The sequence below is a fragment of the Myotis daubentonii genome, chromosome 20, assembly GCF_963259705.1.
Source record: "Myotis daubentonii chromosome 20, mMyoDau2.1, whole genome shotgun sequence".
NCBI classification, from domain to species: Eukaryota; Metazoa; Chordata; class Mammalia; order Chiroptera; family Vespertilionidae; genus Myotis; species Myotis daubentonii.
Genome location: NC_081859.1, coordinates 14,552,275 through 14,565,875, shown reverse-complemented (window position 1 = coordinate 14,565,875; position 13,601 = coordinate 14,552,275). Strand labels below are relative to the sequence as shown.

General features: G+C 39.5%; 1 protein-coding gene and 1 pseudogene across 3 annotated transcripts in view; one reads left to right on the top strand and one right to left on the bottom strand.

Annotated features, from left to right (window-relative positions):
- The window catches only part of SMYD3 (SET and MYND domain containing 3), a 520,781-nt gene that overhangs the window by 80,054 nt on the left and 427,126 nt on the right, over nucleotides 1-13,601 (top strand). The window lies entirely within an intron of this gene.
- Nucleotides 4,047-5,132, bottom strand: LOC132222542 (V-type proton ATPase subunit G 1-like; annotated as a pseudogene).

Sequence of the window (13,601 nt, the reverse complement as noted above, 5' to 3'; positions counted from 1 at the left end):
GCATAAAGCAGGAATGTGGTAAATTAGAAGGCCACCTTCAGAGTAGGAATACTGAAGCATACTAAACTCCATCCTGGGTAAAAACTGCTGTTTAAAATTTTAACTCTGCCATTTCGGCTTCTGTAAATGTTTGCTTGCTTAAATAATAGGGAAAAATAAGACTACTCTCATTCCAGAGAGGCCATAAACTATGCCCCAGACAGAGTTGTCAGTGCTGGCGCCAGGCCAGGCCTTGAGAGATGGTCTCACAGCCCTGTCCCAGGACACAGGACTTTTTCTCAGAAGGTCCGAAAGTCTTGTTCCAAATTTGGAAGACAGCTGAAAAACGTATAAATAAAGAAGACTTCCACCATATTGTGCCCCAGAATTTGAGAAGCAAGATTTCCTTTGGGCCCGCTAGCGCTAGCGAAATGAAAAGGACTCCAAACAAATTTGGCTTATTGATTAAGGCGTCTTCTGATTTACAATATAACAATACAATATAGTCTACTATCAGTTAGGCAGCTGACACCAAGCAAGTGAGTGCCCTTCTCTTTTCCTTCAGTGGAAGGAGCAAGGAATACAGCTCAAGGATGGTAGACCTGGCGATCTTTACGTTACTCTAGTTTCACCTGCAAGTATGCAGTGAGGTCAAATTCTTTTACTCCTTCCCACTCTCCATTCTTAATGTGTTCCACTTGCCCTTATGCTATTGCCTTAACATTGGTCTAATTTGATTTTAAATGTGAGACTTCTAGTTCTGAATGTTTTGTTGTGCTGATTTCAGATTCCAAGCCTTTATTAAATGTCTCCTGATGGCAGGCTGCAAAATCCACTTTTATATGCCTTATTTCATTTGGTCTTACTTAATTAAATGAGGTTGTGAAATATAGCTAAGGCACAATACCAGTTTATTGTGTGGGCTGAGTTGTCTTGGGAGATGTGTGTGGGAAACCTAAATTGGTCTTCTAAGTGTTACTCATAGGATTATGGAAGGTAGTGGAAGAATGGCATCCAGTTTGAATAAAGTGACATACAGGAAGGCCAGTAAGACAGTGGAAGATGGGGTTGTGTGTATGTTTTGAAAGTCACTTCTAATACTAAATGCTAGTGATGACACATTTGCCTACATAAAACCATAATGAGTTTACAATTTAAGATGGAGTACTCATTCATAGACATAAATTGCTTTATTATTCATGCTTTTACGAGGAGGGTAATATATTTTTATTATGGTTGTAGCTCGTGAGTTACTTGCTGATCGGTAATATCATGGGTTCCATTATGTGAAACTTTCTTACTTATAGTTTAATTTGTAACATATTTGAGCTAATTTTGAGCTTTGTTAGTCATACATTATGATTTTGTTTGCCTTTTGTCTCTTTGAAATATTCTAAGAAAAATTCTAGAGTAGTCATTTTATCATATTGTGAGGTCTCACACATTTTGAAAATTGAACCTCACACAGTGAAGAGACATTTTTCTTCTTAAGTGAACAGGAATAAACTCATTAAAGAGACTCTCTCGCAGTTTTTTACTTTACATATTTTGAGTTTTTGATAAACTTTTTTCCTGGATGATCTCTTACTCAATGCCCTCTAATTAACTTTTCAGAATCACCAACCATTACCACCTCCCCACCTCCTTTAAGATCTCTTGGTGAGAACAAGGAGAATGATTAACTTTCTAATTGATGTGTGGTGGGATAGCTATCTACAATACTTCCATGAAAGCAACTTAATTTTTTAAAGACAGCCAAGTTAACTATGTAATCACTCTCCAGAGCAATTAAAATGAATGAATGGATATAATTGGAAAGTGTGTCTGTTTTTATAGGGCATCACATAACTGATAGTTCTTCTATATACATGCGGTTGATAATAACTGGTTCTGATATTGTCCTTGGAGACAGTGCTAGAAGAGGTAGTAGTACTTTATACGTTAGTCCAATCTGAGTGTGACATAACTTTTGTATTATTCTTGTGTTGCATTTGCAGGGAGGGCAAAAACATACGGGTATATTGTTCTGTCTGTTTTTCTTCTCCCACAGTGTAGCCAGAGATGCGGTTTTAAGGTACTGACTGATTTTCTCAATTCCAATAAGTATAGGAAATTTTGAAAATTTTAATGGCGCCTTCTATCATAAAATATTCCTTTTTAAGCAAAGAACAACTGAGCAAAAATGAAGTTTAAGATTGAAGTTTGGTTGCCTGAAGTCAGAATTAGAAAGTAATTTATGTAGCCGATTTATATAAATTTGCTATTTTAGAAAGCGGTCATACCAAAGGCGTGGCCCTATTGACATAACCTTTTCATCAAATTTCGCTGAGCAGCATATTTTCCTGATTTTTAATTGGTTTGTTTTTCTCAAAAATGTAGCATTATAATTAAAATAAAAGATTAGTTTGCTCAAAGTAACAACTTAGTTACATTTGTAAAATTTGAAGATTTTATGTGTGCTTTACAGCTTTTTTTTGGTTCAGAATTAACATCTTGGAATTGGATCCAGTCCAGCACTGCAGGTACTGTTTCCTTTCCTTCCACCCGATGACTCTCCCTGTCCATCTGGTCACCAGCTCACCTCCAGGGCGGTCTTTTCTGCCCTCCCTGTGTGTACTCCACCCCCATCCCCCCGTCACTCCCCTTACACTGCTTTCAGCTATGTCAGCAACAACCTAAAATCTCAGGCGTGTGTTTTGGTTCTTATTCCATCTTGCTGTGAAATGTGTCAGTACCAGCTTCTCTGTTTTCCTTAAACATTGTCTTCCTATCTCCTGATTTTCTTCCCACTTACGTGGTTGCTGCTGCTTATTCTTTGTGAGCTCCTTTCTGTTCATTCCACTAATGTGTTGGTTCTTAGGTTATTTCTCTAGGTTCCTTCTTTTTTTTTTTTTTTAGATCTGACAAACCCTCTCGCTGAAATGTCTTTTATTTTCGTGGCTTCACTATCATCTGGTTCTGATGACTCCCAGATAACCAGCCCAGATTTTCCCTCTGGATTGCTAACTCAGACCTCGCTGGCTTCTGGTTGGTTCCAATAAGTGAGAAAAATCACTCAGAGGGCCCATAAGCCCTTTAAACCCAGTGTCTCCAAACAGCTTTTTAGGGATTCTCCCCTCCTCCCCCTTTTCTGGCAGTTGGCGCCTCTTCTTGCCTACCAAATGCTCTGGCCCAAAGGTATATTTCTAGCTGCATTTTCCACTGTGCCACATAAATTTATGCCTTTGCTTTAGTGAAACTAAAATACTTGGCTTTCTACCAGCATGCCCTGAACCTGCCGGTATCCATATGCATTCTCTTTTTAAAACCTTTGCTTTGTTCAAGGACTGGATGGCAACACTATGAAGTTGTCATCAAGGATTTGAGTGCCAGTAGTTTATGTGGGAGATGACCCCAGGGAGAATCTCAGAGGGCGTGGGAGTGGGGAAGGAAACGGGGTGGAAGGAAACCTGTTCAGGTGTGTTAATGAGTGGGCTACCACTTTTGGCAGCTGGAGCTCCATCCTGTTGGGACTGTTGTGAAGTTATCCTCAGAGTTATATGACCTGAGGGCAAAGAAGTTGGAGTATTTATCCCACAACTCCGTCCCGCTTTAGTGCCTGGTTTCTCCCCGATATTGTGGCCTTCAGTAGAGAGCCATGAGTACCTAGGGAATGGTGAGTGCTGAGCAGATCAGCAGCTTATGCGACAGTGCTTTTCCAGGTCTGTGCTGTTGACATGTAGACAGTATTCCAGTTTCAAGTCAAACTGGGGACTGGGTGAACTCGTGGTCTTTGTTGTCTAGTTGCTGCCACATCTCTGTACTTGGAGAGCTATTATAGTCTTCTCTGAGTGAGACGATTAAAGAGTCAGGGAGCAGTTTTGCTTCTTTTGTGTTGAAAAGACTTGGCGTGCTGCTCCACCACAGGGCCTCTCCACATATGCTCTGTCCATGCCTGCTCAGAAGTCTGGGCTGGCTCTTGGAAAGGGAGCTTAGCTATTTGTGTGATGACTACTTTTACATTGAGCCTGGGGATTTTGGCGATTAAACTTAATCAAATAGGATAAATTGTAATAATAACAAGGCAATTATTTATTTTTTTATTTATTTTATTTTTATTTTTATTTATTTTTATTTATTTTTGCATGACAAAGTCTTTACTTTTAAATGATTATCAGTACACCAAGTAACAACATGTAACAAGTTCTTGAATTCTATCATCTAGTAATTTGGATTAATACTAAAAGCAGCCCAAACAATTATACTACTATTCATTGTTCTAACCCTTCACCAGAAAGGACTACTCGTATTTTAAGGCTGGCTGCTGCTTTACACAGGTTACAAACAACTATTTACTACTTTTTCATAGATAAAGCCCCTGACCTTCAAGAAAGCTTAAGGGAAAAAATTAATTTAATCCCTTTCTTTCTTAAAAAAAAAAAAAGTGTTTCTTACCATGTCTAAGAAAGAAAAAGTCAGTATTGTTATATATATTTATATGTTGCTTCAGTTAAAAGGCATAGAAAAACAGACAAAGTATACTCATTAACTTTCTAAGAAATATGAGGTAAAAAGATGAAATCTTTGGATAAACTCTACTCTAAGTTTATAGAAAGAAACTAGATTTGCTGTTCTCCCAAAAGCAAAAGGACCTACTATACAGTACACAGAAATAATTTCATGCCTTTTCACAAGATTATCACTCAAGCTTTGCAAAAGCTTCATATTCCCTGGAGGCATATAAGATGCCAAACCATAGAACAGGTGCTTCTTTCTCTTCCCTATCCACTTATGCGGTGGTTTTCATGGATTTCTGGCCGGATGTCACACACAAAGGCCAAGAGGTTGTCCAGGGCTTCATCCCTGTTCTGCCGGAAGTAGGTCTGGAGGATGAGCATCTTCTCCTGGGTTTCCTTCTCCATTTCAGTGCTGCAACTGCCGGGGGATCCCAGAGCCGCAGCTTCCTTGGCCTTGAATTCCTTCTCCCTCTGCAGGCGGTGCTGTTCAATTTCTGCCTGAGCCTCTTCTTTGGCCTGCTTCAGCCTCCGGTTCTTTCACTTGTGGGCCTCGGACACCTTCTCGGCAGCCCGCTTCTCGGCCTGCAGCAACTGCTGGATGCCCTGCGACTGACTAGCCATGGCGGCGGCGACCCCCAAGAGGAGAGCGGCCTAAATCCACTCTCAAGGCAATTATTTATTTAAAAAATTTTAAAAATATATTTCTTTATTGATTTCAGAGAGGAAGGGAGAGGGGGAGAGGTGGGGGGGAGATAGAAACATCAATGATGAGAGAGAATCACTGATTGGCTGCCTTCTGCTGGCCCCCTATTGGGGATTGAGCCAGCAACCCTGGGCACGTGCCCTGACCGAGAATCGAACCGTTACCTCCTGGTTAATGGGTTGATGCTCAACCACTGAGCTGCACCAGCTGGGTGGAAATTATTTATTTTTAAAAAAGCAAACAAAATTTTTTTTACTCCTTTAGCCTCTGCCTATAAATTCTAATATATTTGGTACCTGATCCCTATTGTCACAATATGAAATAAGGAAGCATAATTGTATTTTTTTGTAAAAGGATATGTTAATGTGAAAACTTTTTTAATGTTGATCAAGAAACTCTATAGCAGTGGTTCTCAACCTTCCTAATGCCCCAACCCTTTAATACAGTTCCTCATGTTGTGGTGACCCCCAACCATAAAATTATTTTCGTTGCTACTTCATAACTGTAATTTTGCTACTGTTATGAATCGTAATGTTAATATCTAATATGCAGGATGTATTTTCATTGTTACAAATTGAACATAATTAAAGCACAGTGATTAATCACAAAAACAATATGTAATTATATATGCGTTTTCCGATGGTCTTAGGTGACCCCTGTGAAAGGGTCGTTCGACCCCCAAAGGGGTCGCGACCCACAGGTTGAGAACCGCTGCTCTATAGTGTATAAGGTATATAGTGGTTCTATGAACCACAGTTTCAGGATTTTACAAGTAACTGTTTCAGCTTGGTAGTTCACTTGACTTTCTTTGTATAAATCCCCAACTGCTATTTTTATTTCATGATGCCTAGTATTTCAAAAAGCTTATTTGAATGAGAAGATTCAGTTGGCTAATTAAAAAATATCTCTTGTTGAAATATTCTTACTGTGCACAGGTATTTTGTGACAGATTGAAAGAGGAGCGATGCAAAATGACTATATTACAGTGAGTCATCTGTGAAACCTGCAGGCAGGCATTTATATCCATTAGTAAAGATGTTAGTTTTCAGTTTTATTCCCAATAGACACAATGACACAGACTAAATATATTGCTTGGTAGGCATTTTCTTGCCAAGTTTTATTACATATACTTATTTTCTGTTTTCTCTTGTCCCGGTCCTTCCTTTTTCTACTTTCCTTTGATTTGAGCATTTTTAAATGTTCCATTTTATCTCTTCTGTTGGCCTGTTAGTTACGTTTTAGTTTTGGTTGTTGCTGCTAGAGGATTTAAAGTATTTATCTCTAACATACTGTAATCTACTTTAAAATAATATTATAAACTTAACATATAATGTAAGGACCTTGTCATAGTATACTTCCATTTTCCTCCTCCCATTTCTTGCTATTCCATAATTTTACTTGTACATGTTATAAACACCACAGTATATTGTCATTCTTAAAAAATAGTAAATTATCTTTTGAGTAAAACTTTAAAATGTGAAAAAGTTATTTTCATTTGCCCACATACTTAACATTTCTAGTGCTCTTCACATCTTTGTGTTTATCTGAAATTTTATGTGTTATTTTTTTCCTTTTAGCTTTCTTGAAAAATTTTTGTTTCAGGTATGCTTGTATCAAATTCTCTTTGCATTTGTCTGAAATGATGTTTTTGCTAGCTATGGAATTTTGACTTAATTTTTTTCTTTTTTTTGGCCTCTAAGCACTTTAAAGATGTACCACTGTCTTCTGGTTTGCATTGCTTCTGAGGCAGTTTCAGTGGATAAGTCTTTACAAGGCCTATAGGCTCTGCCTGGTCTGAAATTTTGAGACTCTTTGACCACATTTTTTCCTCCTCCCCCTTCCCTCATTCAAACAGGCTGTTTGCCTGACAGAAAGATATTTAAGGAGTTTAGAGTTTATTTCAACCTAAGATATCATGCTTTTATAAGAATGACTTGACAAGTAGTAACTGGACTGCCTGAAAAACTCTATCATATAAGAATAGGCATTCTTCAGAACCTGGACCAGAAAAAATGATCAAGTTCATCAATTTCTTTATTCCCATCAAATATGGCTGGTTGTCCTTCCACGTAACCATTTTTTGCTGTTCTCCATGATAGCTTTTCTTCCCAACCTATGCTAAAATTTTAATGGTAATTACCCTTCTTATTAACATTTCCACCCACGATTTCTCAGAAATTCTTCACTTTTACTTTTATTTAATTTTTTATTTTGTGTGTGTGCCTTGATTGGAATCAAACAGGCTACCTTTTTTGGTGTACGGGACGACACTCAACCAACTAAGCCACGCTGGCCAGGCCAGAAGCTCTTCATGTTTAGATTCCTCTGACCACTTGACCCACCTCACAGGTCTCCAACATCATGCAAACCCCGAGACATGCCCTGCAAGGCTCTCTCATGGCAGAGAGTATGCCTGGGCTAGCCACATCACCTGGTCCACTGTTGTGAAATCAGTTACTTTCTTAATTCAAACATTGAAGAAAAAGTTTAAAAATTCCATATCAATAATTTTATGTTTTTATAATTGAGGTAAAATATATATAGCATAAAATTTGCCACTCCAACCATTTCAAATACAATTAATTCAGTGTCCTTAATTACATTTACAACGTTGTACAGTCATTACCACTGTCTATTTCTAAAAATTTTTCATCACCCCAAACAAAAGTTCTGTAACCATTAAGCAATACATCCCCTTTTCCTCCTCCCCTCAGCCCCTGGTAACTTGTAATCTACTCTCTGCATTTGCCTGTTGTGAGATATTTCATATAAGTGGAATCATACCATATTGTCATTTCATGTGTGGGTTACTTCACTTAGCCTTAAGTTTTCAAGGTTCATCCAAGTTGTAATAAATATCAGAACTTTACCTCTTGGTTTTAGATCTTGGATAGTGATACTAATTTTCTCTTGAAACATTTGTATGGTTTGCAATGCAGAAATGAGTTCTTTATTTTCCCCCTTTTTCTTTCATATTATGTGACCTTAGTAACAGCTTTTTGTTACTTTTCCCAGTGGGTACTGTTATAACTGCGAGCTTGTTGATTCATGCTGATGAATAGTAATTTCTTGCAAGTTTTCCTGTATGTGGGGCTCATTTTTCATGTGATCTGCAAAAAAATAATGGTGGTGTATATTAATCAAATAAGAATGCAAATTTGAATGCTATGTCAAAACAAACTTAATTATAACACACAAGTCACATTAGCGGTCCCTCTGCAAGGAACATATGTTCTCCTAGTTTTGTAGCTTAAAACATTTTTCTTGTTAGGTGTCACTGTATGGATAAGAAATTTGGGGCAGGGTAGGGCAGAACTCCTGCTTATGTGAAGTTTTCAAGATTGTTCATTATTGTCACCAGCATGTTTTATACCAAATTGTTTTTCCCAGGACAAAAAATATGGGTTTATTCACCCAGTTAAACCAAGTTGACTTGTTGAAAAATTTATATGTGAAGGCTGCCACATGGGAGATAGAAAGAATAGAAGGAACTTCCAGCCAAGTAAACTTACTTGTGGGGAGTTTATACCTGAATGGATGCAGCTCAAGACATAAATAGGTTTATCACAAGCATGCAGGAAGTTGAACAACAACAGAATTAAATAGTGTATCAATAATGCATAAAAGTGATATCAAAGGATAAGTAATAATAATGAAAGGAAGTAGGTAGACTATTGGTGCTCAATATATTTATTTTAAATAGTGGAACCCCCCACATCCCACAAATGAAATCTTAAACTAAACCCAAATATGTGAAAATAAAAGTGAGCTAAGCCTTTTTTTACTGCTGGGAGCCAGGGTTCCACCAGATATGACCAGAGACTCTTCGTAAACCCTAGGTCAATTTCCTTATTAGCAAATGGGATTAGTAGTGAGGTTGTTGCGAGGACTACAAATAATCGAGTATGGAAAGCATTACAACCGCCTGGAACACTCTGAGATCTAAATTCATCTTCTCTATTAATATTGCTGTTCTATTGGAAGGGAAGGGTGGACCACAGCACCATCCTTTCTCCTCCCATCTGTGGAATTGGAATCCTCAGCCAAGAGACGATACTGAGTTTAGAGAAGGAGAGATCACTTAAGAACTGCCAGGGAATTTTCTTGGCCAAACATTACTAAGAACACACCTGTCTTAACAGTTCCAAGGATTTATTAGTTTTATTATCCTGTTTTGGCTATTGTCCTCATTAGTATAATATGAAATACACCTAAACCTAAGTAGTCAGCTTTAAATTAAGACAGCATTTTGTAAGGGGATTTGCCCATTGTGGGTATCAGAATCCTGGCTCCAATATTCAGGTATGGTTTACCTGATCCAGATATGTATTTTCATTTACATATTTGTATATATGTGAATATATGTGAGAATATATGTGCGTGTATTTTTCTGCATAGGTATTATGCAGATGAAATAATTACATTAAAAACCTTCAGGCTGGTGGCAGTGGGAACTAGTTACATCATACCACACATTTTGGGTCTTCTCCTCGCAAATTTGTACTAAACGTTAACCTGCGTGGAGAAGAGAATGGTTCTCTTCTTGTCTGGATTCTTCTCTGTGTCCCACTTGACTGAATTGGCATATCTGATCCTTGCATAAGGGTTTAATTTACCAGAAAAAGTTCTTAGTTATTTTCCAAGAACAAGCTTTAAATCCATTAAAAATCAATTTATTGAGAGCTTTTGCTTTCTTTCTCTGATATGTGAATAATCCTTTACATATCTCACTGCTGGTTTCATTTATAAATCAGAGTGTGATAACTGAACTTGGTATTCTCTCTCTCTCTTTTGCATTTGGGGGCCACTTCTCTATGCGTATTCTACAGCTAGTGGTGCCTGGAGTCCAAGGAGAAAAATGGATTTCCAACTGGGCAGATATAAGGAGACATTTTTTGTTGTTGTTGCACCATTAAATATCCCCTCTCCCTTTTCACCTGTAAATAGCAGTTATAGAAAATTATTCTTTAATAGCTTAGTGTTCAGTATTTACATTAGCATATCAAAAGAGGATATTTAGTTTTTAAGGTTAATGGTTATGGTTATGGTTTTTATGAGTTTTAATAATTTGGTGATTAAAAAAATCTCACTTTGATTTGCTAATGCATCTTTATGAAGATAGCTACTATTAAAATAAATAAACCATTCTGTTTGGAATAGGACTATTGTAATTTCATCAGTAACCTTTACTGATGAAAACTAGCTATTTACTCAGTTTTTGCCTAGTGAGTGTTAGTCCTGGCAGAGAGTGTAGCCTAGTGGTTAGGAACATGGGTCTGGAGTGTGACTGCCTGGGTTTGCTTCTAAGCTGCATTATTTACTAGGTGACTTTGGGCAACCTAACTTATTTTCTCTAGTTTTGTTATTTGTAAAATGGGGCTAACTTGGGTACTTACCTCATAACATTATTATGAAGATTAAATGAGATACTTAGCACAGTTTTTGGTATGTCGTTAGCACTAGTTATGATAATTATAATAATGTAATGTTAGAGTCAACATGGTGTAATGGAATTAGGTAGATAAGGTTTATAACCTAGCAGTGGGGCGTGGAGGTGTCTTTTATACACGACCTTGAACAAACGGTCTAACTTCTCTGTATTGATTTCTTCAACTATGAATTGTGGGTAACCTTCCTTACCAGGCAATTGAGACGATCTGGAACACAGCAGAATTTAAAACTGCCACTATGTTGTCCTCTCTCCCTTTCATTCCCTGAGAAAAAAAATGAGCTACTATTCTTTTATGACACCTGTTAAGTAGCTGCCATTCAATATGTTTAGTTTAGTTTTATTGGAACCTGTTTTTTTAAAAAATGTATTTTATTGATTTTTTACAGAGAGGAAGGGAGAGGGACAGAGAGTCAGAAACATCGATGAGAGAGAAACATCGATCAGCTGCCTCCTGCACACTCCCTACTGGGGATGTGCCCGCAACCAAGGTACATGTCCTTGACTGGAATCGAACCTGAGACCTTTCAGTCTGCAGCCCCACGTTCTATCCACTGAGCCAAACCGGTTAGGGCTGGAACCTGTTTTTTAATGCCTGCCCTATTTTTTGGCTGAAATATAGGAAATACATAGAAGGCACTCAAAAGAGATTAAATATTAAAGAGCTTGAAAGTTTTATATCTAAAGAAGAATTAGAAAGTAAAAGAATAGGCAATGCAGACTTGTTTTCATTGGAAGCGGTGAGGGTAAGAAACAAAAGCTAGGCCACCTAGGTCAGGGAGATAGGATGGGATTCCTGTGTTTCGTCTTTGATTTGCTGATGGCACCATCAGCAGCCTGCCGGGAGGTCGCTGCAGGAGCTCCCGGAAGGATCGGGGAAAACCCTTCTATTTCCTGAGGGGTAAAGGTGCTGAGAGGTTGGAGATGATCTGATGGTGATCCATCTAAGATCCTGGTCCTTTTCTATCTCCTCTTGGGATGTGTTCACAATGGTAGTTGACTCAGTGGAGTTGAGGGGTGAGGTAGTGATATTAGAAAGAAGAGGGATAGTGGCTGCTATTCGTTCCTCAAAGACTTGCTCCAGGCTAGGCTTTAGGATAGGAAGGATCCAGAACTCACAGGTTTCAGTGTTTCCTCTGTTTACCGATACTGGACAAACTCAGAAAGCTGGCGTTGGGGGACGGGGAGCTCTGGTTCTCCTGTACAGTGAAATGTGAACTGTAAAGAAAACAGCAAAGTGGTGTCACATGAGTTCATTCTGTGGACCACCAGTTTTTTCCACAGAACATCAACCTTGTAAGGCACAATGTCTTCTTTTTATGAGCATGTGTATGTCTTTGAAACAGACATATATGTACACACACAATCCTGAAGAAAAATTCTTAGCCAATATAACTACTTATGCACACAATTTCAAAATGTCAACATAATGCCCTAATCTATATATATAAAAGCCTAAGCTCTGACACACACTGACCAACAGGGGGAAGAGGCTCAATGCCGGAGCTGCCCCCTGGTGGTCAGTGCTCTACTACAGTGGGAGTGCTGCTCAGCTGACCAACCTGCCCTGGAGGCCCACCAGCCCGGCAGCAGCACTCACTACCTCAGTAGTCCTGCAGGTCCAATCTCCAGAGAATGGGCCAGGCACTGCCAGACCAGCTCTGCCAGCATGTTCCCGATAGTGCTGCCACCCTCCTGCAAGTTGTCCTTGGGCACCGTGGCCATTTTCCCTCCCTAGACACTCTGCAAGGAAGAAACAATATAAAAGAGGTTATAAGGTGGCTCCGAAACCAGTGCAAATGTCAGTGGTACAGATCCGGATCTGGGGCCAGCAAGGGCGTCCCACCACCCCCCTGGAGGGCCGATGTGTCTCGGTCCCTCCACCCCCCTTCAGGACGGGTGCCAGATGCAGGGCTCACAGCTGGTGAGTGCCACTGCAGTGGTGCAAGCCTCTCCTGATCAGGACTGACTGGGCACGAGTTCGTGGCAGGTGCTGTGGGGCCAGGATGAGCGGGAGCAGCAGGCAGGAGCGGCAGGTGGTATTGGACTGCCAGTTTCGGCCCAATCCCCGCAGGCCATGCTGAGGGACCCCACCTGTGCATGAATTCATGCACAGGGCCTCTAGTGATAATATAAAGAAGAAAAAATGGAAAGCTGTCATAAAAGAGTGTATGTTACCTATATACATGGTTCGGCACTACTAGAATTCATGTGAAGAATTACTGTAAATGTGCAGCTCTAATGGAGACTGACGGAGGAGTGAGGTGTTGGTGATTATCTGAAATGATGAACAGCTCTTGGTAAATTTTTGGAGAAAAATAGTACTATTTCCTTTGTCTTACTTAGTAGTTGCAATCCTAGAAAATTCAGCGTACATTAAATATAATAAAAGAATATAAAGATTACTTTCGTTTATTTGTAAAAGGGATTTGCTTCTAGACCTAATGTCCTAGTTGGACATTTGAAAGCTGTGTGGTGTTGTGACATACAGTGTAGTAAACACCCTTCTCTCCTTCAGAGTGAATGTCTGTGGTACACTCCCACTCATTGTGGAAACCAGACCACCCTCACAACTTCCTCCCACACTTCCCAGGGGTCAGTGCCAACCCTTCTGAGAAGCAGAGCTTGATTCCCATCCACATTAGCCGGGGGCTCCAGAAGACAGACAGTGAAGGCACACCCAGATCCCAGGAGGCTTCCCCTGCCCTGACATTGCCACACGGTTACATAAGCTTTCTAATGCTATTACCTAACAAGTAGCGTGGGAGTATTTGTTTTGGAAGGGAGAAGTCAGCGTATAGGGACATCATTGCCTATGTGTATAGAGGGAACTCTGGATCCACACTGCCCGCATCCCAGTCACTCCCCGCCACTTACATGAGTTTTTTAATCACTCAGGCCTCAGTTTTCTCATCTGAAAATCGGTCAGCTCATTGAGTTACCCACCACGTGGGCTTGTTGCGAAGATTCTTGA